Raw genomic sequence first — 22,587 nt, 5'->3', positions numbered from 1 at the left:
GATTGTTTCATCCCTCGCAAAGCCTCATTAAACCAAGGGGCCCCTTTGCCTTTGTACCTCACTCTTTCCCTACTTGCTGGGGCGACTTTGTCAATGGCATTCCTCAACCTAATCGAGAGAGATTCGCTTTCCTGGTCGAGGTTTCTTAGTACTGGCCTTCCAGTGGCTGAATTACGTAGGGTCCCTACAAGATCACATTCTTTTATTTTCTTCGACCCGCGCAGGACTTTCCATTCTGGGGGTGGGCGGCCGCCCGGACTTCGAGCGGAATCACACATCTGCTCAGAAAGTGATCAGACCAGGCGCAATGGCTGATGTCTGCCAGACTAGCTGAGGGGTGGGTGGTTCAAACTAGATTGAGGGTGTGACCCTTGTCATGGGTGGGTGCATTAACAAGTTGGTTAAGTTCAAGGGTAGTTAATGCGTCTTTCACTTGTTTTGCTTACATGTCTCTGGGTACCCGGTCCCAGTGTAGGTTGAAGTTCCCTATCACCATGACGCATTGATACCGGGAGCGAAGGTCACTCACTAATTCGGTGAAGCACTCAATGAATTTGGGGAAAGTACGAGGGGGGCAATAGACCACAACTAGGCCAAGACAAGTTGTCTTGAAAGAAATCTTGGCTCCCAGGATGTCTGCACCCTCGATGTTTTCAGTGGCGATCGTCTCTATTCCCAGTTGTCGTTGTATAAAATTGCTACCCCCCACCTCTCATATTTCCCGTTCTATTGTGCCACAAGGCCGCATAATCCAGGAGCAGGGCTGCTACTATGTCCGGTGTAGAGGAGTCCTCGAGCCAGGTTTCCGTGACCCCAGGATGTCTAGTGAGTTATCCTGGAAGAGTGCGAAGACCTCCAAATTTCGCTTCTGCAGGGAACGGGTATTCAGGATTGCTACCAGTAGTCCCTGTGAGCTAGCAATCTTGGCCTGTCTTGGGCGGTGTGGTGAGGTACCGACAGTTCCTACTGCAGTTGGGATCCTTAATAAGCCTTCCGCTCTGAGGATGTCAACTACATTGTTATTTAGGGAGGCAGAGCCATGGGCTAAGGCCAAGAGTGCTTCTGCCCGGGAAAGGATGTAAGGACCAGGGGTGCTGGCCCCTGGCCCCAGCTGGACGCGGACTGGCGCAGACGGGCTTGCCTTAAGTGCGCCTCTGGCGCGCGCGCTGCACGCTTGCTCCAGCGTGGCAGATATCGTGTGATAGACAGTGCAGGAGCTAAGATGGCGGAATGGGCAGTGTTTATGGCACTGTTAGGGGTAAATCAACACTATGTATTCTGCTGACACTAGACTCTTGAGGCTTCCTACTGGAGTGATCCTAGGTTTGAAAACGTAAATGCCTGAATACTCTCAGACACTGGTAGTTATTATGAACTGCATCATTGTGTTTTGTGGAAAGGAGCCAGTCATGTGCGCATCAGACTTGATCGTGCTCCAATAGGAACAATCTAGCCCAAACTACTAGACTAAGTCCTCTCTGATTGAAGCACCACACATTCCAGACCTTTTGTAGCCTTTTGGGCCTCATCAGTGAGGTTCAACTTGAGCCCCATGGCAAAGAGAGCAAGGGATCCATGCGTAGGCGTACGTGTCGTACTGAGGATGTGTAATTTAGAAAGATTAAAAAGCGATAGGTGGTATTCATAAATGAATCGCAGCCCGGGTAATTCATTTGACTGCATTCCAGTCCATCATTTGTTTGTCCACTGTGTCACTCTATACAGGGACCAGCCACATGCAATTCAGACTTGGTCCTGCTCCAGAAAGAACAGTCTGGCTCAATATGCCAGGAATATTATACGTTTACATGTTTCTGTTCTGAATTTCAAAGTCAGTGTACTGTTCCGTCTCCATCTGAATGTGGTAGGCTGTCATCAACTGAGGCTAGCATATTTTTGGTAAACTGAACCCAGGGCTGGACTGAGGACACAAAGCAGCCCAGGCAATTCTATCGGACTGGCCCCGAGAGGGGGGAGGGAGGGGGTCAAGTTGTGGGCAAGGGTGCTAGTCTGAAGCACTGCTGCTTAACTAAACAGACCCCCAGCACTGCAGCAAAAATGGCCCCCAGTAACAAAAACAGCCCCTACCACTACAAAACTGGCCCCCACCCTTCTAGCCCTCCAGGGAAACACCAAATGCCTGCTACAGCCAGTCCGGCCCCGACTGACCCCAAACCTATTTTTAAAAACACCCACCAAATATATACAACCAGGTTGATATGCAGGAAGCAGGCAACATTTTCATTTCAAATACCTGTTCTGTGCATTCAGATTACGTTATTTGCTTGACAAAAGGAAAACCTGAGCTGGTCTCACTGAGTCAACTCACTCACATTGCCTACAGATATTAATCTTATAAGATGGTTTACTGCACGCATTTTACACCAATAATCTCTCCTGACAGCTGCACCAGGCAACAAGCTGGAAGCTGAGTTTATGCATGGGATTAAAAAAGCCTTCTTCAGTGCTGGCATCCCAAACACATTTTTTTATCAAGCTGCATGTTTCCAAAGGATAAAAACTCTGTTTCCAGGTCACATTTGGAACAATTGGTGCTCTGGTGTCCTTGAGGCTTGTTTACGAGAACACCCTGCTTCAAGGCATTTTTTTTCCTTTCAACCTTGCTGTCTGCGATCTCTACAAAAGTCTGATAAGTGGTGAAAATCTAGGACCACGTTTCCCAAAGTATCAAGGATTACATTTGTCATCAAACGGCGGATAAAATTAGCATTCACACTCTCTTTTTTGATTTTCTGCTCATGCTTCTTGGCAAATACACGTGTGTGATGCAAATTGAGAGAGAGAGTGAAGGGAAAGTTTGTCTGTCATCCCTGCACTAATTATTTCTAAATTTAAAGAGCGAACCCTCTACCAAATATACATTGGGGGCAGATTTACAAGCCCCTTGCGTCACTTTTGCACCGCTGTTGCATCACTTTTTGTGACACAGCGGCGACATAAACAATGCGCCATGTTGTGGCCCATTTACAATGTGATGCATGTAGAGAGATGTATCATGTTGTAAAGCCCTGCATCACATTATACCTGCGTCAGGTATAATGTAGGCAGGGTGGGCATTCCCACGCAGGAACCCCTCATTTAAGTGATGCAGTGAAATCTACAAGATTTTGCTGCGCCACTTCTAGGACACCACTGCGTCAAAACCTATGCCTGCTTGAAGCAGGCGTAAGGAGTGACGCAGTACAATAAGTATAGGCCTCAACATGCATTGCTGGAGTTGCATTGTGATTGCGACACAACTCCAGCAATCCGTGACTTTTGTGCCAACAGATGAGCCAGAATTTCTGACGCATCTGTCATTCCTTGCGCCATGGTGTGCCGTATTGTAAATATGATACAGTAAAGGGGGGTGGTGATGGACAGAGTATTCCGAATTAATGCAGAACACTCCTACCCAGTCAAGAGATCAGGGCTTGATCCATCACCGTTTTTTAGCTCACTGCACCATCCCAGTTCAGAACCTGGCTATATGCAAATTAGTCTGTCCCTGGCCCAGTGCATCATGGGAACAGGGCAGACCAAACTACCAAGCCAATTCTTTCACTGGAAAGGAAACAAGCTTCCGGGGACCAGTTTCTGGCATTACAGCCGTCTTCGGCCCGGCTTGCTTGAATCCTGATGGTGCAGTGAGCAAGGGACTCGCATCCGAGTATACCCTTCCACGCTTATGGTGGCCAAAACGATACAGTAAAGGGGGGTGGTGATGGACAGAGTATTCCGAATTAATGCAGAACACTCCTACCCAGTCAAGAGATCAGGGCTTGATCCATCACCGTTTTTTAGCTCACTGCACCATCCCAGTTCAGAACCTGGCTATATGCAAATTAGTCTGTCCCTGGCCCAGTGCATCATGGGAACAGGGCAGACCAAACTACCAAGCCAATTCTTTCACTGGAAAGGAAACAAGCTTCCGGGGACCGGTTTCTGGCATTACAGCCGTCTTCGGCCCGGCTTGCTTGAATCCTGATGGTGCAGTGAGCAAGGGACTCGCATCCGAGTATACCCTTCCACGCTTATGGTGGCCAAAACGATACAGTAGATGAGGTGAGATAAATAACGGTGATGGATCAAGCCCTGATCTTTGGACTGGGTAAGAGTGGTCTGCTTAATTCAGACACTCTGTTCATCACCACCCCCTTTTCTGAATCGTTTTTGGCCACTATAGGTGTGGCAGGGTATACTCAGACATGAGTCCCTTTCTCACTGCTCCATCAGGATTCAAGCAAGCCGGGCCGAAGAGGCTGAAATGCCAGAAACCGGTCCCCGGTAGCTTGTCTCCTTTCTGGTGAAGAATTGGCTTGGTAGTTTGGTCTGCCCTGTTCCCATGATGCACTGGGCCAGGGACAGACTAATTTGCATATAGCCAGGTTCTGAGCTGGGATGGGGCAGTGAGATAAATAACGGTGATGGATCAAGCCCTGATCTTTGGACTGGGTAAGAGTGGTCTGCTTAATTCAGACACTCTGTTCATCACCACCCCCTTTTCTGAATCGTTTTTGGCCACTATAGGTGTGGCAGGGTATACTCAGACATGAGTCCCTTTCTCACTGCTCCATCAGGATTCAAGCAAGCCGGGCCGAAGAGGCTGAAATGCCAGAAACCGGTCCCCGGTAGCTTGTCTCCTTTCTGGTGAAGAATTGGCTTGGTAGTTTGGTCTGCCCTGTTCCCATGATGCACTGGGCCAGGGACAGACTAATTTGCATATAGCCAGGTTCTGAGCTGGGATGGGGCAGTGAGATAAATAACGGTGATGGATCAAGCCCTGATCTTTGGACTGGGTAAGAGTGGTCTGCTTAATTCAGACACTCTGTTCATCACCACCCCCTTTTCTGAATCGTTTTTGGCCACTATAGGTGTGGCAGGGTATACTCAGACATGAGTCCCTTTCTCACTGCTCCATCAGGATTCAAGCAAGCCGGGCCGAAGAGGCTGAAATGCCAGAAACCGGTCCCCGGTAGCTTGTCTCCTTTCTGGTGAAGAATTGGCTTGGTAGTTTGGTCTGCCCTGTTCCCATGATGCACTGGGCCAGGGACAGACTAATTTGCATATAGCCAGGTTCTGAGCTGGGATGGGGCAGTGAGATAAATAACGGTGATGGATCAAGCCCTGATCTTTGGACTGGGTAAGAGTGGTCTGCTTAATTCAGACACTCTGTTCATCACCACCCCCTTTTCTGAATCGTTTTTGGCCACTATAGGTGTGGCAGGGTATACTCAGACATGAGTCCCTTTCTCACTGCTCCATCAGGATTCAAGCAAGCCGGGCCGAAGAGGCTGAAATGCCAGAAACCGGTCCCCGGTAGCTTGTCTCCTTTCTGGTGAAGAATTGGCTTGGTAGTTTGGTCTGCCCTGTTCCCATGATGCACTGGGCCAGGGACAGACTAATTTGCATATAGCCAGGTTCTGAGCTGGGATGGGGCAGTGAGATAAATAACGGTGATGGATCAAGCCCTGATCTTTGGACTGGGTAAGAGTGGTCTGCTTAATTCAGACACTCTGTTCATCACCACCCCCTTTTCTGAATCGTTTTTGGCCACTATAGGTGTGGCAGGGTATACTCAGACATGAGTCCCTTTCTCACTGCTCCATCAGGATTCAAGCAAGCCGGGCCGAAGAGGCTGAAATGCCAGAAACCGGTCCCCGGTAGCTTGTCTCCTTTCTGGTGAAGAATTGGCTTGGTAGTTTGGTCTGCCCTGTTCCCATGATGCACTGGGCCAGGGACAGACTAATTTGCATATAGCCAGGTTCTGAGCTGGGATGGGGCAGTGAGATAAATAACGGTGATGGATCAAGCCCTGATCTTTGGACTGGGTAAGAGTGGTCTGCTTAATTCAGACACTCTGTTCATCACCACCCCCTTTTCTGAATCGTTTTTGGCCACTATAGGTGTGGCAGGGTATACTCAGACATGAGTCCCTTTCTCACTGCTCCATCAGGATTCAAGCAAGCCGGGCCGAAGAGGCTGAAATGCCAGAAACCGGTCCCCGGTAGCTTGTCTCCTTTCTGGTGAAGAATTGGCTTGGTAGTTTGGTCTGCCCTGTTCCCATGATGCACTGGGCCAGGGACAGACTAATTTGCATATAGCCAGGTTCTGAGCTGGGATGGGGCAGTGAGATAAATAACGGTGATGGATCAAGCCCTGATCTTTGGACTGGGTAAGAGTGGTCTGCTTAATTCAGACACTCTGTTCATCACCACCCCCTTTTCTGAATCGTTTTTGGCCACTATAGGTGTGGCAGGGTATACTCAGACATGAGTCCCTTTCTCACTGCTCCATCAGGATTCAAGCAAGCCGGGCCGAAGAGGCTGAAATGCCAGAAACCGGTCCCCGGTAGCTTGTCTCCTTTCTGGTGAAGAATTGACTTGGTAGTTTGGTCTGCCCTGTTCCCATGATGCACTGGGCCAGGGACAGACTAATTTGCATATAGCCAGGTTCTGAGCTGGGATGGGGCAGTGAGATAAATAACGGTGATGGATCAAGCCCTGATCTTTGGACTGGGTAAGAGTGGTCTGCTTAATTCAGACACTCTGTTCATCACCACCCCCTTTTCTGAATCGTTTTTGGCCACTATAGGTGTGGCAGGGTATACTCAGACATGAGTCCCTTTCTCACTGCTCCATCAGGATTCAAGCAAGCCGGGCCGAAGAGGCTGAAATGCCAGAAACCGGTCCCCGGTAGCTTGTCTCCTTTCTGGTGAAGAATTGGCTTGGTAGTTTGGTCTGCCCTGTTCCCATGATGCACTGGGCCAGGGACAGACTAATTTGCATATAGCCAGGTTCTGAGCTGGGATGGGGCAGTGAGATAAATAACGGTGATGGATCAAGCCCTGATCTTTGGACTGGGTAAGAGTGGTCTGCTTAATTCAGACACTCTGTTCATCACCACCCCCTTTTCTGAATCGTTTTTGGCCACTATAGGTGTGGCAGGGTATACTCAGACATGAGTCCCTTTCTCACTGCTCCATCAGGATTCAAGCAAGCCGGGCCGAAGAGGCTGAAATGCCAGAAACCGGTCCCCGGTAGCTTGTCTCCTTTCTGGTGAAGAATTGGCTTGGTAGTTTGGTCTGCCCTGTTCCCATGATGCACTGGGCCAGGGACAGACTAATTTGCATATAGCCAGGTTCTGAGCTGGGATGGGGCAGTGAGATAAATAACGGTGATGGATCAAGCCCTGATCTTTGGACTGGGTAAGAGTGGTCTGCTTAATTCAGACACTCTGTTCATCACCACCCCCTTTTCTGAATCGTTTTTGGCCACTATAGGTGTGGCAGGGTATACTCAGACATGAGTCCCTTTCTCACTGCTCCATCAGGATTCAAGCAAGCCGGGCCGAAGAGGCTGACATGCCAGAAACCGGTCCCCGGTAGCTTGTCTCCTTTCTGGTGAAGAATTGGCTTGGTAGTTTGGTCTGCCCTGTTCCCATGATGCACTGGGCCAGGGACAGACTAATTTGCATATAGCCAGGTTGTGAGCTGGGATGGGGCAGTGAGATAAATAACGGTGATGGATCAAGCCCTGATCTTTGGACTGGGTAAGAGTGGTCTGCTTAATTCAGACACTCTGTTCATCACCACCCCCTTTTCTGAATCGTTTTTGGCCACTATAGGTGTGGCAGGGTATACTCAGACATGAGTCCCTTTCTCACTGCTCCATCAGGATTCAAGCAAGCCGGGCCGAAGAGGCTGAAATGCCAGAAACCGGTCCCCGGTAGCTTGTCTCCTTTCTGGTGAAGAATTGGCTTGGTAGTTTGGTCTGCCCTGTTCCCATGATGCACTGGGCCAGGGACAGACTAATTTGCAACAAGCCAGGTTCTGAGCTGGGATGGGGCAGTGAGATAAATAACGGTGATGGATCAAGCCCTGATCTTTGGACTGGGTAAGAGTGGTCTGCTTAATTCAGACACTCTGTTCATCACCACCCCCTTTTCTGAATCGTTTTTGGCCACTATAGGTGTGGCAGGGTATACTCAGACATGAGTCCCTTTCTCACTGCTCCATCAGGATTCAAGCAAGCCGGGCCGAAGAGGCTGAAATGCCAGAAACCGGTCCCCGGTAGCTTGTCTCCTTTCTGGTGAAGAATTGGCTTGGTAGTTTGGTCTGCCCTGTTCCCATGATGCACTGGGCCAGGGACAGACTAATTTGCATATAGCCAGGTTCTGAGCTGGGATGGGGCAGTGAGATAAATAACGGTGATGGATCAAGCCCTGATCTTTGGACTGGGTAAGAGTGGTCTGCTTAATTCAGACACTCTGTTCATCACCACCCCCTTTTCTGAATCGTTTTTGGCCACTATAGGTGTGGCAGGGTATACTCAGACATGAGTCCCTTTCTCACTGCTCCATCAGGATTCAAGCAAGCCGGGCCGAAGAGGCTGAAATGCCAGAAACCGGTCCCCGGTAGCTTGTCTCCTTTCTGGTGAAGAATTGGCTTGGTAGTTTGGTCTGCCCTGTTCCCATGATGCACTAGGCCAGGGACAGACTAATTTGCATATAGCCAGGTTCTGAGCTGGGATGGGGCAGTGAGATAAATAACGGTGATGGATCAAGCCCTGATCTTTGGACTGGGTAAGAGTGGTCTGCTTAATTCAGACACTCTGTTCATCACCACCCCCTTTTCTGAATCGTTTTTGGCCACTATAGGTGTGGCAGGGTATACTCAGACATGAGTCCCTTTCTCACTGCTCCATCAGGATTCAAGCAAGCCGGGCCGAAGAGGCTGAAATGCCAGAAACCGGTCCCCGGTAGCTTGTCTCCTTTCTGGTGAAGAATTGGCTTGGTAGTTTGGTCTGCCCTGTTCCCATGATGCACTGGGCCAGGGACAGACTAATTTGCATATAGCCAGGTTCTGAGCTGGGATGGGGCAGTGAGATAAATAACGGTGATGGATCAAGCCCTGATCTTTGGACTGGGTAAGAGTGGTCTGCTTAATTCAGACACTCTGTTCATCACCACCCCCTTTTCTGAATCGTTTTTGGCCACTATAGGTGTGGCAGGGTATACTCAGACATGAGTCCCTTTCTCACTGCTCCATCAGGATTCAAGCAAGCCGGGCCGAAGAGGCTGAAATGCCAGAAACCGATCCCCGGTAGCTTGTCTCCTTTCTGGTGAAGAATTGGCTTGGTAGTTTGGTCTGCCCTGTTCCCATGATGCACTGGGCCAGGGACAGACTAATTTGCATATAGCCAGGTTCTGAGCTGGGATGGGGCAGTGAGATAAATAACGGTGATGGATCAAGCCCTGATCTTTGGACTGGGTAAGAGTGGTCTGCTTAATTCAGACACTCTGTTCATCACCACCCCCTTTTCTGAATCGTTTTTGGCCACTATAGGTGTGGCAGGGTATACTCAGACATGAGTCCCTTTCTCACTGCTCCATCAGGATTCAAGCAAGCCGGGCCGAAGAGGCTGAAATGCCAGAAACCGGTCCCCGGTAGCTTGTCTCCTTTCTGGTGAAGAATTGGCTTGGTAGTTTGGTCTGCCCTGTTCCCATGATGCACTGGGCCAGGGACAGACTAATTTGCATATAGCCAGGTTCTGAGCTGGGATGGGGCAGTGAGATAAATAACGGTGATGGATCAAGCCCTGATCTTTGGACTGGGTAAGAGTGGTCTGCTTAATTCAGACACTCTGTTCATCACCACCCCCTTTTCTGAATCGTTTTTGGCCACTATAGGTGTGGCAGGGTATACTCAGACATGAGTCCCTTTCTCACTGCTCCATCAGGATTCAAGCAAGCCGGGCCGAAGAGGCTGAAATGCCAGAAACCGGTCCCCGGTAGCTTGTCTCCTTTCTGGTGAAGAATTGGCTTGGTAGTTTGGTCTGCCCTGTTCCCATGATGCACTGGGCCAGGGACAGACTAATTTGCATATAGCCAGGTTCTGAGCTGGGATGGGGCAGTGAGATAAATAACGGTGATGGATCAAGCCCTGATCTTTGGACTGGGTAAGAGTGGTCTGCTTAATTCAGACACTCTGTTCATCACCACCCCCTTTTCTGAATCGTTTTTGGCCACTATAGGTGTGGCAGGGTATACTCAGACATGAGTCCCTTTCTCACTGCTCCATCAGGATTCAAGCAAGCCGGGCCGAAGAGGCTGAAATGCCAGAAACCGGTCCCCGGTAGCTTGTCTCCTTTCTGGTGAAGAATTGGCTTGGTAGTTTGGTCTGCCCTGTTCCCATGATGCACTGGGCCAGGGACAGACTAATTTGCATATAGCCAGGTTCTGAGCTGGGATGGGGCAGTGAGATAAATAACGGTGATGGATCAAGCCCTGATCTTTGGACTGGGTAAGAGTGGTCTGCTTAATTCAGACACTCTGTTCATCACCACCCCCTTTTCTGAATCGTTTTTGGCCACTATAGGTGTGGCAGGGTATACTCAGACATGAGTCCCTTTCTCACTGCTCCATCAGGATTCAAGCAAGCCGGGCCGAAGAGGCTGAAATGCCAGAAACCGGTCCCCGGTAGCTTGTCTCCTTTCTGGTGAAGAATTGACTTGGTAGTTTGGTCTGCCCTGTTCCCATGATGCACTGGGCCAGGGACAGACTAATTTGCATATAGCCAGGTTCTGAGCTGGGATGGGGCAGTGAGATAAATAACGGTGATGGATCAAGCCCTGATCTTTGGACTGGGTAAGAGTGGTCTGCTTAATTCAGACACTCTGTTCATCACCACCCCCTTTTCTGAATCGTTTTTGGCCACTATAGGTGTGGCAGGGTATACTCAGACATGAGTCCCTTTCTCACTGCTCCATCAGGATTCAAGCAAGCCGGGCCGAAGAGGCTGAAATGCCAGAAACCTTTCCCCGGTAGCTTGTCTCCTTTCTGGTGAAGAATTGGCTTGGTAGTTTGGTCTGCCCTGTTCCCATGATGCACTGGGCCAGGGACAGACTAATTTGCATATAGCCAGGTTCTGAGCTGGGATGGGGCAGTGAGATAAATAACGGTGATGGATCAAGCCCTGATCTTTGGACTGGGTAAGAGTGGTCTGCTTAATTCAGACACTCTGTTCATCACCACCCCCTTTTCTGAATCGTTTTTGGCCACTATAGGTGTGGCAGGGTATACTCAGACATGAGTCCCTTTCTCACTGCTCCATCAGGATTCAAGCAAGCCGGGCCGAAGAGGCTGAAATGCCAGAAACCGGTCCCCGGTAGCTTGTCTCCTTTCTGGTGAAGAATTGGCTTGGTAGTTTGGTCTGCCCTGTTCCCATGATGCACTGGGCCAGGGACAGACTAATTTGCATATAGCCAGGTTCTGAGCTGGGATGGGGCAGTGAGATAAATAACGGTGATGGATCAAGCCCTGATCTTTGGACTGGGTAAGAGTGGTCTGCTTAATTCAGACACTCTGTTCATCACCACCCCCTTTTCTGAATCGTTTTTGGCCACTATAGGTGTGGCAGGGTATACTCAGACATGAGTCCCTTTCTCACTGCTCCATCAGGATTCAAGCAAGCCGGGCCGAAGAGGCTGAAATGCCAGAAACCGGTCCCCGGTAGCTTGTCTCCTTTCTGGTGAAGAATTGACTTGGTAGTTTGGTCTGCCCTGTTCCCATGATGCACTGGGCCAGGGACAGACTAATTTGCATATAGCCAGGTTCTGAGCTGGGATGGGGCAGTGAGATAAATAACGGTGATGGATCAAGCCCTGATCTTTGGACTGGGTAAGAGTGGTCTGCTTAATTCAGACACTCTGTTCATCACCACCCCCTTTTCTGAATCGTTTTTGGCCACTATAGGTGTGGCAGGGTATACTCAGACATGAGTCCCTTTCTCACTGCTCCATCAGGATTCAAGCAAGCCGGGCCGAAGAGGCTGAAATGCCAGAAACCGGTCCCCGGTAGCTTGTCTCCTTTCTGGTGAAGAATTGGCTTGGTAGTTTGGTCTGCCCTGTTCCCATGATGCACTGGGCCAGGGACAGACTAATTTGCATATAGCCAGGTTCTGAGCTGGGATGGGGCAGTGAGATAAATAACGGTGATGGATCAAGCCCTGATCTTTGGACTGGGTAAGAGTGGTCTGCTTAATTCAGACACTCTGTTCATCACCACCCCCTTTTCTGAATCGTTTTTGGCCACTATAGGTGTGGCAGGGTATACTCAGACATGAGTCCCTTTCTCACTGCTCCATCAGGATTCAAGCAAGCCGGGCCGAAGAGGCTGACATGCCAGAAACCGGTCCCCGGTAGCTTGTCTCCTTTCTGGTGAAGAATTGGCTTGGTAGTTTGGTCTGCCCTGTTCCCATGATGCACTGGGCCAGGGACAGACTAATTTGCATATAGCCAGGTTCTGAGCTGGGATGGGGCAGTGAGATAAATAACGGTGATGGATCAAGCCCTGATCTTTGGACTGGGTAAGAGTGGTCTGCTTAATTCAGACACTCTGTTCATCACCACCCCCTTTTCTGAATCGTTTTTGGCCACTATAGGTGTGGCAGGGTATACTCAGACATGAGTCCCTTTCTCACTGCTCCATCAGGATTCAAGCAAGCCGGGCCGAAGAGGCTGAAATGCCAGAAACCGGTCCCCGGTAGCTTGTCTCCTTTCTGGTGAAGAATTGGCTTGGTAGTTTGGTCTGCCCTGTTCCCATGATGCACTGGGCCAGGGACAGACTAATTTGCAACAAGCCAGGTTCTGAGCTGGGATGGGGCAGTGAGATAAATAACGGTGATGGATCAAGCCCTGATCTTTGGACTGGGTAAGAGTGGTCTGCTTAATTCAGACACTCTGTTCATCACCACCCCCTTTTCTGAATCGTTTTTGGCCACTATAGGTGTGGCAGGGTATACTCAGACATGAGTCCCTTTCTCACTGCTCCATCAGGATTCAAGCAAGCCGGGCCGAAGAGGCTGAAATGCCAGAAACCGGTCCCCGGTAGCTTTTCTCCTTTCTGGTGAAGAATTGGCTTGGTAGTTTGGTCTGCCCTGTTCCCATGATGCACTGGGCCAGGGACAGACTAATTTGCATATAGCCAGGTTCTGAGCTGGGATGGGGCAGTGAGATAAATAACGGTGATGGATCAAGCCCTGATCTTTGGACTGGGTAAGAGTGGTCTGCTTAATTCAGACACTCTGTTCATCACCACCCCCTTTTCTGAATCGTATTGTAAATATGGCGCATCCATGGTGGCGCAAGGGTATCACAGGCTGGTGCAGGAAAACTAACGCATCTCTACAGATGGTTCAATTTCTTGTAAATCTGCCCCTAGGTGTTTTCTGTGCCTTAGTCCTTCTGAAAAAAAGGAACCCTTATGTTTTTTAAAAGAAAACTCACTCACCAACCTACTTGGTGACATGCTTCCTCATTGGGTCCCCCCCGGGTTGCGAGTGCCCCCTATGCTGAATTGCTGTGACATGTGGGGTGTGCTGTAGAAGCGGGTGTGCCATTGAAGAATCGAGCCAAGCTTTACCGGGATGCCTGGCTCTGATTTAGCTTTACTGTGTAGTTGAAAAGGTGTTGTCTTTGTTTTGATCCAGTATGAGGCTACATAAAACAAGCAATTGAGTCTACTTTTGTAAAACTTTTAGTGGGTATTTTTAGAAAAAACATATGTTTAATAGTGACGAGTTAGCCTCTATTAGGTTTGAAGCCAAGACCTTCAGATAAATAGGTTTAGAAATCGACATTTCTCCAGATGGTCAGTAGATGGCAGTGTCTACTCAGTGAAAAACATGTAGGAGGACTATTTTACCGCAGTCAAGATCATAGCAATGCAATTCTGTACAGATCGAATATTATTCAAGGTACGTGCTATCTAAAATGCAAATGAATGCACACAGCAAGTTATGAAATAATATCCTAGATAAAAAATAAATTTCAATAAACTTGAAGGCTAGTTTTTTTTTAGGAATCGAAGTAACATACAATTTCACTGCTCTTTCCTCATACTTGAAGCTAAAAAAAATCAAGGATGATAAATCTGTTATCAACTGTGACAAATCTAATATCAGGAAGTAGGAATGAGTCTAAATATAAATTAGACCGTAACCTGAATATGGCCTTCGGAACTGTATTGGTTTCTTTCCTCTATGTATTCAAAAGTATATTCGCTGCTGATTCAGTCAACTTCCGAGGCGCGTAACTCGGTACCCATTGCGCAGTATTACGACTCAGAAAGAGTCCTTGGCGCGCATCAACTTTCTGGCGTGTCATCTGCCTGTTTATTTCCACTACCTTCTATCTGGTATGTCGTCCCTCCTTTCACCTCCACACACTTCCTTTCTAGTTTACCATCTGTTCCTTGCTCTTCAGTCACCTTCTACAAAGCTTGTCTCCTGTTCGTTGCCTCAACACATTCCTCTCTGGCTTGTCATGTGTCTATGCCTCTCTGCACACCTACTATATGGCGTGTCATCTGCACGTTTACTCAGTGCTTAAGTTGTAAAAAATAAATAAATTAGTTAGTTCAGGGGCCCAAGGTTTTTTAGGGAGTCGCCTTTTTTTTGCCGCCTCCCCACACTTTATGTCATGTCTCTGTAACTCGCTATTGTAGGCCCCTTTTCATCACATTTTATCCATTTGTGACGGTTTTAATACCTTTTGGTACCTCTACGTTTCTCTTTTTTTCACCCTTTCTGCCAAGTCCCCAAAAATAAGTGCAGTGCGTGCCCAGCCTCTGAAGCCACAGTCACAAATTAAGCACTGCTTGTTACTTAACCCCTTTGGTGCTCAGGAAGGCCCTCGGCCGTCACGCGCCGCGGTGGGTGTGTGCTAACGAAAGCCGGGGGCCCTCCGAACTCCGCCCACTCTCTATTTTGCCCGCACAGCGCCAAGGGGGTTAATATACCAGGGCGGGGGGCTTATTTATGAGGGCTTTGTGTCATGCTTGCACCACGCAACTTCGTACATGCACGACACAAACATCTTAGTCATGTTTATGAAGCCACGTAAAGCCACAGAATGGCTTCACAAAAATTGAGTAAGCAACGCAGAGCAAATTGTTGCATTGCCTTACTCTGCACAGGTTAGACGTTCCTTGGGCGTTGCAGTGGGTGTTCCCATGCAACTCCCATGGTTTTTAACGCATTCCCAGATTCACAAGGACTTGTGGGCCTGGGAATGCATCAAAATCTTACACGCCCCAGGTGAGGCGTAACAAGGAGAAATATCTTTATTTCTCCTTATTTTTTGCTGTTTCTAAGTGCGCTGCATTCTGCACTATGGTGCAAGGGTGCTTGTGTTGGCACTAGACTGTCGAAATGGTGCCAGCAGAGGGGTAAAAGGCAGGAATGTACTGCATTGGATAAAAAGAGGTGCATTCCTGCTCTTTTCCCTGTGACGCATGGCAGCGCAGCAAGGTAAATTCCTGCGCTGCCCTGCGCCACATCTCCCGTAAATATGCCACTAGTGTCGAACTTGTTGCTCTACAAGTAATTTTGCAGCAGCTGTCGGAGTACATTAAAACAAGTTTGGGACTTCGAGTTGGAGTGCATAAGGAGATTCCGCAGGCGGGGTGGAGATCTCTTAATAGTAAAGTGTAGGCAAAATTTCCCTATAGGGAGATCTCCAACATGGTTCTGGACATCACTGCATGTTATAGTATAAGGAAAAAAAAATTCAACTTGGAATAAGGTTGTTAAAATACTGTTTATGTTCAATAATACTTTAAATTAATTTTATACATGTATTTTAAATGTAGAACTTAACAAAGGCAACAAAAGTAAAAAAAATGACTTAAAATTCTAGTTATTTTAAATATATCAGATAACATGTTATTTTTTCAAGTTTATATTAAAAAAAAATTCCCACCTAAAGTAAAAAAATAAAAGAAATAAAAAATGTAATTTTGCATTCACGATTACTATAAGTGATGTATAGGATTAATTAAAATAGTTTACTTCTATTTAATAAATTGTATTGTTACATTCATTTTTAATTGCGAAAAAGTTAGTAAAATATTTTAATTAAATTTAAAATACTTAATATTTTCATATTTTTTAATTTTGCGCTCGGACTTTGTGAATAATCAAAATTAGTTTAATTACTCATAAGTGTAAGAGTACATTTTCATGTGCAAGTTGCTCACAAGTGTAACATACATTTTTAAGAGCACCGTTAGCATTTCATAAACACAAGTTTTTTCAAAATAGATGTGTTAGTACGCAGCCTAATGCAAATTTTTTTTTGCCGTTTATTAAAGGGGACGCGCTCCAGAACTCAGCTTACATTACCTCAATTAACTCCAGCCATTAAAGCTGTATAGTGGCTCCCAAGCAGCCTTCAGTTCGCTGATGAAGCAATTCCACACATTTGCTTGTTTTTCAGGCAGCAGGTGCCCTGAATAGTAGGTTTGCAGAACCGGAGGTTGCAACTTCTGCACTACAATGGAGTATCGACGGATAGAGTGGGGCTCCCTTCCCTGAGTTGGGACCAGGTTGAGGTGGGCTAGCTTGATCTACAAAATTGGATACATTCCAGTGATACCAAATCTCAACTAGGATTACTGGTTTTGTATTAGAGTTTATTTTTCTTTCTCTTCACTTTCACAGCAGCAGCTTTGTTTTTTGGTCCTGAAGAAAGCCAGACATACTTGTTAGATGACATATGGCTGAAACATGTCGATCTTTTTCAATCCAGCAGTTGAATTAGATACTGCTTAGCACTGCGTTTTAACCCTGCCAGTCCAGATGAGCTAATAAAGTTCCTTTTCATCCGCACTAAGCAGTTTTAATTCACCCTTCATTCACGTATTGCGCTGCTCCCTCACGCCACTACACTGCTCACTTTGGGGATTTTAGCATCCATACCTGCTGTATATATAACAACAAAAAACATCCCAGAGCTCCCACCTCTCAGTGAGGTGGTTGTAGCCCTCAGTGGGACTAGGATTTCCAACTGGGAGGAGAAAGCCCAAATGATGAAGCATGTCATCTACGGTGAGTGAGGGCATTCATCCTAAAAGGGATTGCTCCCCGATTAGGTTCTGTTAGAGAGACACAGGTTCACCTTCTTCTTTCCTTTGCTGGTTTAAAGCTGTTCCAGACCCAAGAAGTTCAATGTGTTTTGAGTTGGTTTTCAGTTTACCTGTCCCTCCTTTGGCTTCACTGCGTGGAGATCTTCCCTCCCTTCCATTTCTGCCTAGGCATCTCAGATGTTGGAATTAACTGTTCCGGAGGGCTGTTTTTAAACAAAAAATAGGTTTATTATCCTTTTTTTTTTGTTTCCCAGAGTCTTGAGGTGGGACCAGGGGGATAACAGGCACCCACAGGCAGTGGTATACATTGTTCTCAGTGCACATGACGGTTTGGCCGGCCGTCTCAGGCCAGCCAAAGCTTTATGTGCACTGAAACTCTCTCCAGCCCAGCTGTATTGCTGGGTTGGAAACAGCAAAACACAGGTTCCCAGTCTCCTGGAAGTACAAATCATGAGCGCTTAGGCCAATCCTGAAGCTGCTTTCAAGTATGAGAGAAGCTTCAGGATTGGGAAGTCATATTGTGTCCGAGCCTTCAAATTCAAATGTCCCATGTTTTTTTCGAGTTCTTTCACATTATTATTTTGTCTTTGTTTGCGCTAACTATTACCCTGGAGGTTATTAATGCAGCTCTAGAACATATTTAAATCTGCTTTCCTCTTGCATTTCTTCTCACATTGTTCTAGGGCTGCCTTAGCGATTTTTGACTAATAGTTTAAGTAAACATAGGAAAATCTAATGTAAAAATAGAAATCTCATGGTACAAATGATTAGAGACAATGAGAGGGCTGAGGGCACTGCACTGAAGAGCGCTATGTTAGTCTGTGCTGAGGGAGAGGGGATCTGATTGCACGAGCAGCAAAGGGTGATCCAACGGGTGAGTGTTGGATGCTGCAGCAACAGGTAGTCTGCAACCTTTGGCAGAGAGAACCGTCAGGCTGATTATAGGGCAACGCTTTTGAAGTTTTGAACACATTTTGTTCAATTACACATCTGTTTTGTGGCATGTTTACTGTGCAGGGCTACGTTAACCACATAATGCACCTGGGCAATAAAGTGCTTTGAGAAATCAATTAATCAATCAATCACTTATTTGTAGAGCGCACTAATCACCTGTGAGGGCCTCAAGGTGCTGAGTGGGGGTGGGGGTGCAGCTACTGCTCAAACAGCCAGGTCTTGAGGAGTCTCCTGAAGGTCAGCAGTTCCTGGGTCTGTCGCAGATGGGTGGGAAGGGTGTTCCATGTCTTGGCAGCGAGATAGGAGAAGGATCTGCCGCCAGTGGAGGTCCTGTGAATGCATGGGACGGTGGCGAGGGCGTGGTCAGCCAATCGAAGCTGGCGGTTCGGGGTGTAGAAGGTGAGACGTTTGTTGAGGTATGCTGGTCCGGCGGTGTGTAGTGCTTTGTGGGCAAGGGTGAGGAGCTTGAAGGTGATCATCTTCTTGACTGGGAGCAAGTGCAGGTCTTTCAGGTGGGCAGTGATGTGGGTGTGGCGGGGTATGTCGAGGATGAGGATTAGAAATGCAATACATTATACATACTTTCCTTTCTTAACTTGTTTCCTTTTTTTACAGAGTGATCCATTTTCTAGATTACTCCATGCTCCAGAACTTAATTCATGCAGTGTCTTGTAATTATCATAGTGCCGATATTAGCAACCCTCCCCTGCAAAATGGTAAATGGCTACGCACAATGAATCAAATAAATCACATCAAAAGGTTTGGTGGAAAACCGTTTGCTGCAGGTTTATTTCATAAATGAAATATGCCAACATGGTGGGTTAACTTATAGGTGATCCAAGGGCAGGCAGTGATGAGTAACCTAAGCCGCGTCCCTGCCTGACAAGCCAAACAAAACCATGGGCCAACCCATTTGGTGCTACAATTTTATGTGGGGAGTTTTTCCCTTAAATACCATGGACAACTAGTGCAGGATTATTACTCATGCCTTTTTAGAGGTGGAATGTCCCCTAAAACATAAAACCACTTCCTCTGCCAGCACACGGGGTACAGGACAGAGTGGGTGCCTGCAGAGAAACAAATGTGGCGTAAACTGTGTGGGGCAGGTATAAGTACCTGTCCCCAGGCGTCAAACATGACACAGGTGAGCGTTGGAAGAGAGGGGTCCCCCTGGGGTCCAACAGACTAGACTGAAGGTAGGTGTGCCAGAATGCATCACAAAAGGGCCGTCCTCTTAGGGGAGCACCACGTGTGCAGCGGGTGGTCGCACTTTAGTTCTCTGGTCCCTCTTTTCTAAGTATCTCACCCTGCACTCCACACTTTGAAGTGACATTAGGTTTGCACATTGCGCTATATAAAAACGATCCAGACAAGCTTCCATTATTTAAGTTCCCATGGCTCAATTATGCCTCTGTTACAGAGGCAGGGAACATTTGTAAGTTGTTGCAGCTCTTGTAAAGTCCACCACGCTTACTGCTTTGAGAGAGGTTCTCCGGTGCCTTACTACAGTAACATTTTGTAATGGTTCAACCTTCTTATTCCTGTTTTCTCTAATTAGGATATAGGTGCTACTTAACAGGTCATGTCTTAGGGGTGTTCCACTACGTCACAAAACTAGCATAATACTTTATTACAGAGAACAATATTTGTAAAAATACCCATTTTTTGCTTTAGGTGTAAACAGAAGTTTAGAGTGGCAAATGCCACGGATTTTGATAGTTTCACACTGTATTCGCATAAATGGTACATTTCTTTCGGCACATATCCTTGGGTGCAGCACACAGAGACCTTACACTGCTGCACACAGTAGAAACAAAATTAGAGGGAACATTGTCTAGGACTGTCTGCAGTGGAGCCAAGAGAGAAACAGAAGACAGCAATGCAGCAGGCTGCAGGCAAGTTCTTTTTTTCCCCTCATTTTTTGTTGTTCTTCATCTTCCCCCCGCCCATCTCCTCTGACACCGACTGCTACTGACATTAACCCATCATAGAAACAAATGGTATGTCTCTACAGAGGTGTGTACACATGGTTCTTGTAGTGTTTTTGGGGAGTATTTGCATTGCAAGAGTGTGGAGAGTGCATAGCAGCAACAGACTTGCAAAAACCAAGCCGCAACAACTACACTGTCTTTAAAGAAACCATCGCAATGGACCGCACACCGCTAGCCCCTCCTCCGGATCGCCCCTAGGGACTCTGGTACATGGAGTTCTTGACTGGTTCACCCCAGTGGGTGCAAGTAGGTACTTGTTGGACTGATGATCTCTAGACCCGATACATGTCCCGGGTTTTTGGATATCGCCCGAGACATGGCTCGGGTTTCGGGATAACTTCCCTCATCAGTAGAGAAAATAGTTAGGGGTGGAAGAGAAGGTCGCCAAACAACAGTCAATGGCCTCGATGCCCGAACCGGCACGCAGGTGCGTCGTCCAGGAGACCGTCGGCTCAAAGCTCAAGGGAGCCAATTTGTAGAAACCATCGCAATGGACCGCACACCGCTAGCCCCTCCTCCGGATCGCCCCTAGGGACTCTGGTACATGGAGTTCTTGAGTGGTTCACCCCAGTGGGTGCAAGTAGGTACTTGTTGGACTGATGATCTCTAGACCCGATGTGGTAAACAGTCATAATATCGATTCCAAAATATAGAATGGACATAATATCGAATAAAAAATATAGAATGGACAAAATATCGAATGGACACAATATAGTGGTTAAAAATATCGAATTTAAGGTAAGTAATATCGATTTTCAAAATATAGAAGTCAAAATATCGAAGTATACAATATATGCATTAAATATATCGATTTTTTAATAATATCAATTTTTTTAAAGGGTTTTGTATGTTAGTATATGTGTGAAAAGTGTATATTAATTTTTGTAATGTATGTTTAATGTATTTTAAGTAATGAATTTTATGTTATTTAATTTTTGTGTAATTTAATTCTGTAGCGGGTTGTTGGTTTATAGGGGAATAGGGTGGGAAGTAATTTAACTATATTAAATTAAATATTAGTTTTTAGCAATTATTATTAATTTTTAATTAAATTTTGCTTTTTAGTTCTGTAGCGGGTTGTGGGTTTGTAGGGGAATAGGGTGGGAAGTAATTTAATTGTAATTAATTAAATATTTTTATTTATTTATTGGTATTCATTTTGAATTTATTGTTATTTTTTAATTGGTAATTAATTTTTATTAATTGCCAATTAATTTGTATTAATTGATTAATTGTTAATTATGTTAATTTTCTAAATGTATTTTCTGTAGCGGATTGTGGGTTTATAGGGGAATAGGATGGGAAGTAATTTAATTGTAATTAAGTAAATATTTTTTTCCATTTATTGGTATTGATTTCAAATTTATTGTTAATTAATTTTTAATTGGTAATTAATTTCTATTAATTGGCAATTAATTTTTGTTAATTGGTAATTATTTTGTATTAATTAAATATTTGATAATTATGATACTTGTATTAATGTATTTTCTGTAGTGGGATGTGGGTTTATAGGGGAATAGGGTGGGAAGTAATGTAATTATAATGAATTACATATTAAAAATACTTTTTGTGTATTGATAATTAATTTACTGTAAATTTTTAATTGGTATTAATTTTTATTATTAATTAGTTTTTGTTATTGAAAATTAATTAGTTGTTAAATAATTATGAATGGGTTATTAATTTTTAATAACTAATATGTAGTTGTATTTCTAACTAATTATTACATAATAATAAATTGGTTATCAATTTCAATTCATGTTTTATTGGTATTGATAGTTAATTTATTTTTAATAATATATTAAATCATTACTTTCCCTACTGTTAAACTCACTGGAGTGGGAATAGTAATTTTCACCCTCCCGCTATCCAACACTTTCCCTACTGTTGCACTCTCTGGAGTGGGAATAGTATTTTTTACCCCTACGCTATCCAACGCTTTCCCTACTGTTGCACTCTCTGGAGTGGGAATAGTAATTTTTACCCCTACGCTATCCAAACCTTTCCCTAATGTCGCACTATCTGGAGTGGGAATAGTCATTTTCACACTCCCGCTATCCAACGCTTTCGCTACTGTTGCACTCTCTGGAGTGGGAATAGTATTTTTTACCCCTACGCTATCCAATGCTTTCCCTACTGTTGTACTCTCTGGAGTGGGAATAGTAATTTTCACACTCCTGCTATCCAACGCTTTCGCTACTGTTGCACTCTCTGGAGTGGGAATAGTATTTTTTACCCCTACGCTATCCAACGCTTTCCCTACTGTTGCACTCTCTGGAGTGGGAATAGTAATTTTTACCCCTACGCTATCCAATGCTTTCCCTACTGTTGTACTCTCTGGAGTGGAAATAGTAATTTTCACCCTTCCAAAATCCAACGCTTTCCTTAATGTTGCACTCTCTGGAGTGGGAATAGTAATTTTTACCCCTACGCTATCCAACGCTTTCCCTACTGTTGCACGCTCTGGAGTTGGAATAGTAATTTTTACCCTCCCGCTATCCAACGCTTTCCCTACTGTTGCACTCTCTGGAGTGGGAATAGTAATTTTTACCCTTATGCTATCCAAGGCTTTCCCTACTGTTGCACTCTCTGGAGTGGGAATAGTATTTTTTACCCCTACGCTATCCAACGCTTTCCCTACTGTTGCACTCTCTGGAGTGGGAATAGTATTTTTTACCCCTACGCTATCCAACGCTTTCCCTACTGTTGCACTCTC

This window comes from Lissotriton helveticus, chromosome 11, assembly GCF_964261635.1.
Source record: "Lissotriton helveticus chromosome 11, aLisHel1.1, whole genome shotgun sequence".
In the NCBI taxonomy this organism is placed as follows: domain Eukaryota; kingdom Metazoa; phylum Chordata; class Amphibia; order Caudata; family Salamandridae; genus Lissotriton; species Lissotriton helveticus.
This window is presented reverse-complemented; position numbering follows the sequence as displayed.